This window comes from Nicotiana sylvestris, mitochondrion, assembly GCF_000393655.2.
Source record: "Nicotiana sylvestris cultivar TW 137 mitochondrion, complete genome".
In the NCBI taxonomy this organism is placed as follows: domain Eukaryota; kingdom Viridiplantae; phylum Streptophyta; class Magnoliopsida; order Solanales; family Solanaceae; genus Nicotiana; species Nicotiana sylvestris.
Window position 1 is genome coordinate 320,544 of NC_029805.1, and position 11,957 is coordinate 332,500.

At 45.5% G+C, this 11,957-nt stretch overlaps 5 non-coding genes across 5 annotated transcripts; 1 reads left to right on the plus strand and 4 right to left on the minus strand.

Annotated features, from left to right (window-relative positions):
• Positions 1-4,823: 4,823 nt before the first annotated feature.
• Positions 4,824-4,898, minus strand: trnP(ugg). The gene has a single exon. It is a non-coding gene; the product is annotated as a tRNA-Pro (tRNA).
• Positions 4,899-5,157: 259 nt separating this feature from the next.
• On the minus strand, positions 5,158-5,231 carry trnF(gaa). Its single transcript has one exon. It is a non-coding gene; the product is annotated as a tRNA-Phe (tRNA).
• Positions 5,232-5,604: 373 nt separating this feature from the next.
• Positions 5,605-5,692, minus strand: trnS(gcu). The gene has a single exon. It is a non-coding gene; the product is annotated as a tRNA-Ser (tRNA).
• A 3,151-nt stretch (positions 5,693-8,843) lies between these two features.
• On the minus strand, positions 8,844-8,915 carry trnE(uuc). Its single transcript has one exon. It is a non-coding gene; the product is annotated as a tRNA-Glu (tRNA).
• A 2,496-nt stretch (positions 8,916-11,411) lies between these two features.
• On the plus strand, positions 11,412-11,485 carry trnH(gug). The gene has a single exon. It is a non-coding gene; the product is annotated as a tRNA-His (tRNA).
• Positions 11,486-11,957: the final 472 nt, after the last annotated feature.

Genomic DNA, 11,957 nt, shown 5'->3' on the forward strand with positions numbered 1-11,957 from the left:
AGTATGGTAAAACCAAAAGTGTAAAATGTTTACCACTTAATGCTATGCTAATAGAATAATTAAAAAAGACTTATTCCCTAAATGACTACTCTAACTTTGTCCAAAAAAACTGGAATACGAATGAGATCCACAATGCCATCATTGTATGGCCGATAGTAGTACAGTAAATGACGCCTTCCTCTTCAGCGCCACGCATAATTGGCTCGCGTAAAGGCAGAAGAAAGAAAGCCCGAACGAAAGAAAGCTGACCAGGAGTGCCAAACCACTCTAGTATCTTCACCCTTGCACCCCCTATGCTATTATACTTGGACTAGGGGCCTCCTTCCCTTGTGCTTTTATACACATGGAAGTACCTTTTCTTATCAATTCGCCTTCATAAAAAAAAAATAGTAAAATTTGGTGACTACTATTTTAGTGTTCACCCTCTCATCCCAAACTTACCCTTTTTCCACGGAAGCCCTCCCCTCACTTTATTGTTCTTCATGAGTGGGAAGAAAGCAAAATCTTTCTTATCCAATACCAATCCGGGAATACTAGGCTAAGCATGTAGCCTAGCCGCTTCACTCGTCAAAAACAGGCTTAGTTGAATGGTACTAACTAAGAATGCTATTGGATGAGGAAATTTTTACTCCGGAAGACCTGGAAAGACGGAACTACTTTCGGCGGGTCCTTCTATTATCTCCTTCACGCTACCAAATCCGAACTAATGAGTGCCTGTAGCAGCATTGAGTGATCCCCTTCTCCGACACCGATACCCTAGGGATTACATATTGTGCCAACTCCCCTCTGCTGCCTCGCTCTACAACCGGATACTTTTCTTGGCACTGGTTGAATTACTTGGAACCCTAAGAAAGGATCGACTGTCTCTCGCTTTACTTTACCGGTAAAGCATTTCTTGCTAGATCGGATTGAGAGTGACTTCTTCCGCTGACTAAGGTGTTTCGTTTGTGCGTTTGCAACATCCGAAAGGAAAGCCGTCTCTCTTCCATTCGGAGCAAGCATCGTAATCGTACCGCTATAAAACAATCCATAGGAAGCGGAGCAACCTCTACGTATTGCCCATTCGCCATCCTTGGTGAGTCCGGTTTTCTGTGCTACGTTATTCTTAGATCCAGCGAAATCATTGGTATTGGTTTCAGAGTCCACTGGCTGTCTAGAAAGCCGATTGTCAACTTGAATGTTTACACAAGAATCTCCAATCCAAGCCTCTTTTGTCAATCCGGGGCAATACGAGTGGCATAAGCTATTTCTTATAAACAGGCTTTCGAGAATAAATTGGAGGACTACCGATTGATTGACCCCGGAAGTAAAGAATGACGGTTCGACGAGCTCTTATTCGCCCCTGGCGGACCTGTATACTCTTGTCCTGTTGGGTATAAAGGACACGGGGAGCTGCCTTGGGTATCTCCGAGGACTTGAGCTAAGGGATTGTTTACTGAACGTCCCATACTTTACCTATCATTCGGTGAAGTGCCCCCTTCCATTTCTTAGGTAAGAGGAATCTACCCGTAATGCGTGAACCAGTGCCCTTTTCTTTTGTACTAATCAACTATATGAAATATAGAAAAGAAGGTCTTCAATCTTCACACTTATGCGTGTTTGGAACATTTTGAGGTCAGCTTTGAGTGGTTGATTTTTTCCAACTTCCATATCAATTATGGAGAGAGAGAGATCGAAGGTCTTGTCGTGCGTCTTGGAGCGAATAATTGCTTAAAATAAAGGCCGTTAAGGTCACATTGACATAGAATAATACGGATTAGCTCGCCCAGTGAGAAAGGCCCTGACCCTGCCAACCAAGTATCAAAAAGAAAGAGAGAAAAATCGGATATGAATAAGGGATAGGCAAGTCCCATTCAATCGATTCCTAATTCAATAGGGGAATCAAACATTTAACTATTTACGATGTCTCCCGCGGGGACGGAAATCAAAATCGGGCAGGATTCGCTCAATCAAAGACAGTTCAATTCGATCTTAGCCGATCTAAGGTTTACCGTCTCTCCGGCCCCGTTTCGGTGCACTATTGGAGAGCTCACTGGGCCCGCCGCTTTCTCAATCGAAAATGGAAACTAGCCTACTGAACGATTCCATCTATCACTTACGTCATTTCTCAAGGTCAGAAATCTCTAATTTATAATTTAAGCATGAAGTCATCGTTCCGTCATCCAACATGCTTCTATCTAAGTGATTTCATACCTTACTACTCCCCTCCGTCACCCTTCTAAGCTCCTTTGCCCTATGCCTTTAGTCTGCTTTGAATGATCCTTTCACTCTTCGAAGGTGAGCGAAGTACTTCGAGGGATTATATGGAAGGAACCTCTGCTAAGAATGGAATGCATTGATTTGGGGCACTTCTTCTCCTTATTTAGCTTTCAAGTGGGAGAGGACTTCCATAGAGTCATTTATGTTAACCCCTGCTTTGTGGTACTATCTCAGTCTAAGGCTTTGGGAGCCTGCATTTGTGGGAGCTGAGGCCACATTCACTACCATCGCAGTCTGGGTCCAACTAGGAGGTCTTCCCATTGAATTCTATTACATACATGACCACATTGAATAGGCTAGGAAAGGAAAGGAATGGAATCTTCGCGTGGACAAAGAGAGAGAAGAGAGGGCTAGGTCAACCTTATGGATAGCGTAGCGTAAGGACGGGATAGGAAAGAGAAATGCTCAATGAAGCGCTCAAGAGAAGGGTGTAGGGCGTTGAGCAGGGCTAGTCAGCGCCCCGAAGTACACAAAATACCGGCTGGTACAAAGCAGGTCAGGAAGCTTGACATGACAGAAGTTCGAGTCGAACCAGACTAGCAGATAGTGGGGCGATTGGTAGTTCGGGCAGTGGAAGGGCTTGGAAGGCAGCTGTAAGGGATTGAAAGCGCGTAGTCCCTCGATTCAGGGATCGGTAGCGTCTTCCTCGGTCGGTAGGTGGGCATGAATGGAGCTTCCAGGAGTTAGTGCATTGGATTCCTGGGCAACTGCATCTAGTAGAGCTGACTGAAGACCAAAGCAATCTCCTTTCTAGTCTAGTCTAGGCTTCTAGCCTTGGAAATGAGTCCTTAAACTCCCCTAGCTGCATTAGCGGTCTTAGCACTTTCCCTCTTTTTTCGGACGAGTCAAGCAAGTCCAGGAAGAGTGAATCGTCGAATAGGGGGAAGTAATATCACGGCAAAAGCCTTTTGGGTCGGAAGAGCAAGCTTCTTCTTTTCGATCTGGTAGGAGGGGAAGGAGGACAGAGCTTTCGATTAAGCATTTGTGTGGGTCTAGCTCTGCTTTCTAAGGGCTTCTTTTCTTAGCTTCACCGGCTGGAAAGATAATTCATGTGCATCAACAAAGGTCTAACAGTTTCATTGTAGGCACATCTTTCTCTTAGTGAAAGCCGCGTTCACACAGCCCTATGCCCCCCCCTTGTGGTATTCATCCGGATTTCTCTGTCCCAAGCCGGTCTGTTCACAAATCTCGGATGTTACTTTTTTGCACGAATCCGACCTTTTCGGGGTTGAAGGCGTAAGCGCAGCTATTAAATAAAATCCGCATCTGCTATTGACTCGTCCCGCTTGAGGTTTGTCGAAGATAAGTATCAAGTCCTCTATGGCTGAACTAGACTAGATTTCGAGGATGAGTAGTGGATAAAAAGTCATCCCGAGGTATACTCACAAACTCTTTCACGAGCTGGACTCGAACCAGCATCTCTGGGAGCAAAAGACAGGCCCAGAGAACAACCTTTCATTTTGATCGTGACAAAAAAAAGAAAGAAGAGAGGGAACTTGGAGTTGGCGCCCACATAACGGATTGCTTGCTTACCAAGCCATCCTGGCTTTCACTCCTCCAGTTAGATTATTCTGCTTTGTCTCACCCAGGCGGCCTACCCGCTTTCCTTTCGTTCAGCTGCCCTCAACCGCGCCATAGGGACTTCTCAGTGCAAATCCAATTCATTATCATCCACCGAGTATTCTATTTATATAGGCTGAGTTTTGGCCATGTGTTCGTATATCGCGAGACAGTAGATTAAAAAATTAGAGTTCTCTCTGGTCCTTTACTAATACATTCCCGCCTTGTTGGTCAAGTTCACTTCGTTTCTCATCCAAAAAGTCACAAAAGGCTTCTTGGGGGGTGTAGGCGGCATTTTCGGCCAAGGCAGGATGTGAAGTAAGTATTTGTTGAAAAAGAGAATAGCATGAATGCTTTTTCTCACGGATCCGAAGATCCCTATTCTCGAACTCGATCAATTGGTTATATTCCTTTTGCGAGGAACAATTGTTGAGTGAATGTTTTACTTCTGCCCAATAGACCCCCTATCCTTATCCATCAAAAAAATGCTATTGGTATTTTCCATTGCCAATATCCTATTTATCATCGATGACTCCAAGGCTATATTGTGAGTCGGGGGCCAAGGCTCCGACAGGACCTGGAGCCCGAATAAATCTTCCGATGAGGAGTTTGAAGGGCCCGGAAGAGGAAGTCCTTGCCCTCCCCCCACACTCAAAACCAAAACAAAAGAGAAAAGATCAGCCAAAAGAACATCTAAGCGAGAAAGTAAGTAGATCCGGAGAAAATAGAAAAAGAAAGAGATGAAAAATATTAGGAATAAAAGAATCACACTCCTTTTTCTTTTTGTTGAACGAGAAACTAGAGTCAGACTTAGTAAAAGTAAGAAGAAAAGAAGGATCAATTCTGGGGTGGTGCTTCTATCTGATCCTAGAAAACGTACGAAACAACCTGCTACGGAACTACCGATAAGGGGCAAAAACACTTTACTTAGTCGAGGCATCATGTCTTTACTTTATGCTTTGCGCTGTTTGCCTTACTGTCCGACCACGGAGAAGGCTACCACATCAAGGTGACAGGATTCGAACCTATGGCCCTCTGTACCCAAAACAGATGCGCTGACCAGACTGCGCTACACCTCGTCTCACCACCCCGAAGCATATAGATCCACCCGATCGATGAACACTCAAACCGAACTCGCCCATCCTTTTGGGCACAGGGATGCGAGAACCAATCCGAGTAATCAACCGCTTTTTTTTGAATCTGCCTCAAGCAAGCCACCCCAACCCTACCGCCAAAAAGCCGTCCGTATAGTGCAGGAGCGCTCACATTTTATTGCTTACTCTTTCACTTTCATTTCTAAATCCGGCTCGCTCCCGGCTACGGTTTGGACCTTTCGCCTGCTTAGAAGTGGATTCGAACCACTGACACAAGGATTTTCAGTCCTTTGCTCTAACCAGCTGAGCTACCTGAACCACTTTCCTAAAGTCTGTTTTCTTCATCGAATAGCGCCCTACCTTACCACTTGACTAGTAAGGGAAAAGCCCTTTACTAAACTAAGAAAATAGAATAGATAGGCTTTTTTCGCTTGTTCGTCAAGCTTTCGAGCAGCTCTTTCAACTGCCGCCTAATCCCCCAACATGCTCAAGAACCGAGAGCCGTCCAGGGACTGGACGGCCGGAGGGAGCTTGCTTATAGAAAGAAGATAGGCCGGTCAAAGAAAAACAAGGTGCAACGGGCTCTCCGCTCCTAGTCACTAAGAAGTGCTATTCTGTCCTCCGGGGGACTGGACTCCACCAAGAGGTTCTTTCTCTCACGTAATTTCGCCCGCCCCTTTCATTTCCGTACCGGAGGAAATGGGATTCGAACCCATGATACAATCTTCTTGTATGTCGATTTAGCAAACCAATGCCTTAAGCCACTCAGCCATACCTCCAAGTTGTTGATCGGAATAGAATTGGATGTGCCGGGTTTGGTTGCTTGCCCGAAGGAAGGGCTATCTGATCCGATCAACTACGTAAGCCGTAGCGCGCTAGCGCGCGTACTCTTCCTCTATGAGCGAGACTCTATCCAGATCTATGGATCTCATCTCCCCAGCATCAAAGCGAGACTCCATCCAAATCTGCCACTCCTTGGGCGAGGCCTTCTGTTCTATGAACACCCCACCACTGAATGATTCACTTTCAAGTTCTCGCCTCCGACCCGGGAGAACACAGGGTCAAGCCAAGCCCTGACCCGCCTAAATGGAATTCATATCTCCTTCGTCTGGTCGAGAAGGGAGGGGAACTGGACTCTGCCTCTTCTATTACATTTACATTACATTACGGAGAAGTCCATTCTCGTCATGATCGATCCACGTCCTAGCGTAGTGCCCGGCTTGCTTAGCAACCAAAGCTAGCTTACTAAGGTAGTTTACTTTTTCATTTTGAAAAAAGAAGGCGAAGGCATTTTTCCTTGATTGCACGAGCTAGCCAGCAAGCCAGCAAACCCCCCCTTACTCACCTCAACATCTATAAAAAGAGCTCTTTCTCCTTTTCATAATAATAAGGTAAGCATCCAGCTCTCGATCCAGAGCTACTGCTTCAAGAATCAACTGAGCTCAGGAAGTCAGGTTAAGACGTCGACTTTGACAGGGGAGATGAAAAAGAATTCCTGTCTTTAGAAGTAAATCCCACTAAACTAGACTTGTACGCTTGACATGAAAAGTAGAGGCAAGCGGAGTCAAAGGCCGAGCCTCAACCAGCAAAGGGGGACAGCCATGCCAATCCAAGCACAGTAAAAGTGTGCCCACTCTACCCTTCTTTCTTTACCCTAGACTTCGTTCTTCAAGGAGACCCATGTGCATTTCCTCTGTTCTGTGCTCGCTACGCCCTTGTGCCTTTAGTTGAAGTATAGGTCGTCGATTCAATCTATCTTGATGGGATTTTTCTAGTAGGTAGCGAGAAGACTAGTAGTATCGACAAGAGGCTACATCAATAGCTGAAACTTTTTTTCGGGTAGGGTAGGCTTGGAGTCAGAAGTCCTATTCTTCCCAACCAAATAAGCACTTTTGCAAAGTTCACCTTCCCGCGGTCAAAACAAGACTTACGGATAACAATCAGACCTTACCAGGGACAGGGACCAGACTATAGAGCCTAATTAAAAAGAATTCGGGCTTGCTTTTTCAATTCACATCTATGAGCGAGGATTCCTCTATCTCTTGCTCGCTTCGATCGGACTCTGACAGCTTAGGGAAGAATGATGGGTCGCTAACGAGGCCCCTAAATGACCGCTCAGAAGGCCTACCTATTTTTTTTCCCAATCTGTCACTTGCTCGTCCCTCTCTCATGAAAATGGTCTCTCCTCTCCCGGCGGCTTAGACTCATGTCTATAGTCAGTTGCTAAGATGATTCCCATTCAAGCATTCTCATTCAATGTCAATGCTGCCTTATTTTTTTTTTTTTTTAATTCCTTTCTTTCTACTAGTTCTTACATAAGCAATTTGCAGGAAGTAAACGAAGTCTTTCCTTCCGAAATCCACTCCTGAAGTCACGTCTTTCAGTACTGGGACTGAAGTAAAGTACTTTCGAGTTGCTCTTTGCCCAAAGCCCTCCTTCCGACTTAGTTAGAAATACCAACTCTAAATAGCTTTAGCATTTCTTGAGTTGAAAAGGTATTTATAGATTCTAGAGCTCAGGGGAAGGTTTGGAACCCTAGTAGCAGAATGGAATCAGTTTACCGGGCTGACTTCCATGCCAACACGAGTAGTTTAACTCATCACTACCTCGTAAGGGCGTTGAGAATTGTTTTTGCTTTTTTTGCTAAAAACTTTTTCAAAAGTATTCAAAGAGCCTTTGCATAGTTTACGAATTCTGCTTAGTAGGGACCTAAACACAGGAATTTTTTTTCTCAGAGTCAGACCACGCCTTATGACGAAAGGGGGAGAAAGGACGGATCACCTGTCGATCTGTGATCAAAGAAAACTATACCTGAAGAATGGGATACAGATTGACAAGCACAAAAGGGTAGGCTTGGCTATTAATCTACGCTCATTGATGAGACGGCGACATAGAGAAGAAAGTATACCCTTTGTCACCCCCTTGTCACTTAAAAGTAAAGAAGAGATACACACTTTGGAATCAAAATTTGGTGGGATTTAGGATGGAATCGAATAGCGAATGCACTTGCGGTTAAGACAGGTCCTGCATCTCCTACCTAATGCAATTGACCGACCCGCCATTTCTTTCCTTCAATAATGCCTTCGCTTCACTTCAAGACGCTATTTACCAAGGAAAGACTACCTTTTTTTTGAATGGAAGAAGCCGAAGGGGTGAACGAGCGCTGCGGTAACGAGCCGTAAGAAAGATGAGCAGAGCATTCCTTCCGCCGGCCTTTATAGGAGTAGGGGAGCGTGGTGAGATAGATAGACGTCCAATCCTGCAGCAGCTAGTTGCTCGGCCTTAGTCTTGGGCTGATCTCAGACTTCAATCAACCCCTTCGTACTTCGATCCAATCAATCGATCGATCAAGAGGCTAATCTCTTTTGTTTGGGCCGGTAGCTAAAAGAAAGTCCTCGCTTTCTCTTGAACAAGGGAAGGGCAGCATAGCATTAGCTTCAATTGAACAAGCTCAACCTTGAAAAAAAAAGGTGGTAGGCCGACGTTGAACGCTTCAACTTGGCCACTGAAGAAGGCGAAGGCTGGGCGAGAGACTAGGCCAACTTACTGCGCCATGCCATGGTTTAAGCTTTAGGCTCCATAGACGGAACTCTGTTTAGGTATTAGGGAGGGGAGGACACCACTCAGCACCGCTCCGTGGGGTGGGGTTCAATGCCTAACAAAAACGGCCAAAAGAAAAAAAGGGATGTATGGCTGAGGGGAGGAGAGAAAGAACGCATGCATGGAGATTCTGTCTGTCGGAGGTTCGAGAATCTATGAAAGGACATCTAAGGCTAAGGTTACGAAGTAAAGGAAGTCCATTACTGAGAGAAGTGGTGATCTCGTCTTGCTTGCTGGGAGAGAGGAAGCTTCCGGACCATCTTTTCCAGCCAGATAGCGAGCGATCACTCAGCAATGAACACTAACTGAAAGCGGCCGGGAATGAGTACCTATCCCTTACGGGAATCGAACCCGTGTCTTCGACATGAAAAGACGATGTCCTAACCACTGGACGAAAGGGACCAAAAAGCCATTCTTCATATACCTCAGCTCCGAGAATAGAAGTGGTTCGTTTTGTTTCTATACGCAATTCAAGATTTCGTTTGTCTTCATGTTGGCGATTTCTGATGTGAATTCGGCGGGTCGTCCCCCCTTCCTACGGGTTCCCCCACCGACCCAGTGACACACCAACCACGCCCCTTCTCTTTCTCCGATCATAAAGCCCCCTGATCCCTTTATTTGTCTTTCATCCCCCCTGAATAAGTAAGACCCCGCTCTTTCTAATTCAAAAAAAAGAGGGGCGAAGCGCCCGTTTGAAGTGGCGAAGGCCTATGCTACAGTAAGAAAAAAAGTACGTTGAGGTTACGAAGTCACTTAGTCGAACTAGAAAACTATAAAGAAAGGGAGGCTAAGGTTACGAAGTAAGGTCAGCTGGTTAAGGAAAGCTCAGGTTATGAAATCGCTTAGCCGTTAATTAATTTAAAAATAAAAGAAAAATGAAAGTAGTAGTGAGGCGTCGGTACGGAGTTGCGTCAGCTGTGGATATAGACTAGGCTAAGGGACGGACTTCATCTCTTCTATTTTCTTCACTTACACCTTACACTTCAGCTGAGTCTAACGAGGCTCAGGTGCGGAGCCTTCCACTGTGGACCGAGACTACGCAAAGGTAGAACACCATGGAAACTTCGCTGACTTTATCATCAACCTTGATTTCGCTACGCTCAATAAGAACCCGGAATAGCGGAAATAGGTTCGTGTTCCGCTTCCAAAGTCAGTCGTCTTTGCCCAAGTGTGAACTGCAGACGACTCTCCAGTGGTTCCATTCCTTCTTACTGTACTTCTGGGTCAACCCAACCCGAATGGGAAGAAGAGGGTCAGCCAAACTGCGGTCCACTTTGTACGTTTGCTGAGCAGACCACTCAGGCATTTTAGAAAAGGGAAGGGAACTTCTCACCCCGAGGGAGGCGGGAAGCGGTAGCTTCTAGAATGGAAGCTTCTCCTTTACTTTTTTAGAGCGTATCGCTATTTTGAAATAAAAAAAAGGTTTATGGATGAAGTAATCGGAATGACAAGTGGTTACGGTTGCGGAAAGCGGAGAAAGTCGGGAACCGTCGGTTACCTTTTGAATCAAAGTAGCGACAAGCCGAGTATTACGACTACAGGGGGAGAAGCAAAGCTTCGTAGACAGCTTCGCTTCCTCCTCGCTTCTTTCCTGGCGACTAGCTTCTCAAGTGGGCGGCTTGGTAAGCAAGCTATCTTCAGCATCGGTAAAATCCCTATCAATAATAGGCCGGAATGGTGGGGAAGGAGGCCCTCCCTACTTCAATGGAAAGGGGGGAATCGCCGTTTCACAGCCGCTCCTCTACAACTACCTTTCGCCCAACATGATCACGAACGAAGACAGAGAATTGCGTAGATAGGAGGACGAAACGAACCACTTGTCCTGATCGGAACGATTGAAGAAAGAAAGAGAATGGTGGCTCCTTTCGCCCAGGGGACATCGTCGGAGAACAATGTCGGGGACAGGGTGAGAACCTTCCGTTGGTTACGCCCTTGTTGTGTCGGTTCTTCCATATTTAGATATGGAGATAGATCCATATAGAGATCTATATCTTTCTATCGATAAATAGATCTATTGAGAAATGGATATTGATCTGGTTTCAAGATCTATGAACAAGAGAGATCCCTAAATATCCATTTGAGAAAATAGATGAATAGATAGGGCGAAGCCTGCTGAAGGAAGGTCGCGTTAGCGCCCCTTATTTCACTAAAGCAAGAAGGGAGAAAGTTTACTTTGAGAAAGAAGGGCTTCTATTTAGATTAGTTTCTTAGTAAAAGATAAGGCAAGAAGCAAGGGCGTAGCAGCTGCGCGAAGTTGCGCCTTAGCGCATCCGTTTTCTTGCTCGTTAGCGCCCCCCTACCCCTATTATTTATATTATAGTCATAAAGGAACTAAAGGAAATTTGACAACCTTACTAATAGAAAGGGGATGCGCTCAAGCATGCGAAGAAAGCTCGAAGAGCTTCTCTTATATTATAGAAAGGTTTGTAGAAAGGGGATTCTTCAAATATCCCATGTTGTAGGGGCTTCAAAGAAAGCTTGTAGTTTAGGGGTGCGCAGGTTTTCCACCCTATACAAGACAAGGGGCTAGCGCGCAATGGCTTTCTCTGATAGAGGCTCGCTTCTTCAAGTTCAAGTTCCGCTTGCTGCTTCTCATTTTGATAGGAGTAGGTGCTTGCAGCTCGCTCGCTGTCTACTAAATGAGCCTTCACTGCCCGCCCGGCCCCTATCTTTAATCTTAAGTAAAGTGAAGTCAAATCAATGAAGTGAACAGCCCAACCTCTTTGTTTGAAGCTTTGCCAGGAAGCTTCTACTTGTTGAAGCTTTGTTTCCCCTAATTCCGAAACACAACAATAGACTTGCCACTATAGTATAGGAAAAAGCTTCTCTTTGATAAGCGGTCATAGGGGAGTTCAGAAAGGATCTGATCGTAGATAGAGACTTCAACCGGGGGTAGGGGCGGATGTAGCCAAGTGGATCAAGGCAGTGGATTGTGAATCCACCACGCGCGGGTTCAATCCCCGTCGTTCGCCCATCAATAAATGGACCGTTTGTTTCGGAGACACAAGACAAACCTAGAAAGAATTTATTCTGCAAGTCATCTCGAGGCTTTCAAACGCATCCAAGCAATTGGTATCCGATTGAAAGATAGAAAGCATAGATTCGCGTCGCCTACTTGCTGAAAGCAAAAATGGAATGGCCGATCATGAATTCTATGACGTTTTTAAGACCTCACTAATCAGCCAACCACTTTTTAGTTCATAATGAATGAACCCCCGGATGAAAAAAAAATTTCCCCTCCCTTTTACTAAACCATGGGGAGCCCCGAGTAGTTTACCGGACAAATTGAGTTGTCGTGACGATACCTTTCAACATCGGAAAAGACTTCTCTTCATCACGAGACTGATCGGATCTGCCGTAGACACCCGAGAGATCTTCACAAGGCAGGCTAAAATAAAAGACTAAGAGGCGCTGCAAGCGAGCAAAGAGTTATGCTTTCATTTC